We start from the raw sequence: 838 nt of genomic DNA on the forward strand, positions 1-838 counted from the left end.
GTGTTCTCCCCAGGATATCCCCGTCTCTGCCGCGCTGCTGCGACGGCCGACAGCACTGGCCGAGAGTCAGGAGACATCTTTCTGTTCTGACTCCTCCACTGACCTGCCTGGTGGCCACAGGTAGATCATGCCCCTCTCTGACCCATCATCACATAAAGGTGGACAAGCGTCTGATTTGTCTCTAAAATTCCATGATTCCTCAGAAAAGAAAGAAAGAGCGTTTTCACATAGGTGGCCTGAAGAGCTGAACTTCTTAGCAGATCTAGTTTTTAAAGACATCCTCTCCTCTTCTTAAAAAGAAGAGAACGTCCATCCAGCAGATAAAAAACACCACCACCACCCATGAAACCCAAATGCATTACCAGAAACCTCCCCAGTCCTGGGTTTTCCCAATGCACTTGGGTCTTGGAAGGGGCTAGGTGTCTGGTGACAAAGGTGCCATTTCTAAGCCAAACTAGGAACATTCTATGGCCGTACAAGACCACCATTGATATTCCAAGGGGCTGAATATGAAACTGAGATTGGGCTGGGAACACTAATATTCTGAGGGCTGCTCCCGCCCCAGCACCCCACACACCAGGTTTGATAAGTTTGCATAAAAACAAGACACATGAATGATTATTTATCACCAGCAAGTGATCCTCAAACCATGTCTACATTTCAAACCTAAATGGCTGTTCCATCTGGTCTCATGTTCTTGGGATGCAGTTTCAAGAGCTCCCCAATCTGCTCTTAGAAGGCCATGCCCTGTCATGTCTCCAGGAGCTGGACACCCATACTTCCATGTTTTCTGAATCAGCTTGACCACAGCATGGGATATTTGAAATCAGGGGTGCCC

The sequence above is a fragment of the Galeopterus variegatus genome, unplaced genomic scaffold (genome assembly GCF_000696425.1).
Source record: "Galeopterus variegatus unplaced genomic scaffold, G_variegatus-3.0.2 Scaffold2646, whole genome shotgun sequence".
NCBI classification, from domain to species: domain Eukaryota; kingdom Metazoa; phylum Chordata; class Mammalia; order Dermoptera; family Cynocephalidae; genus Galeopterus; species Galeopterus variegatus.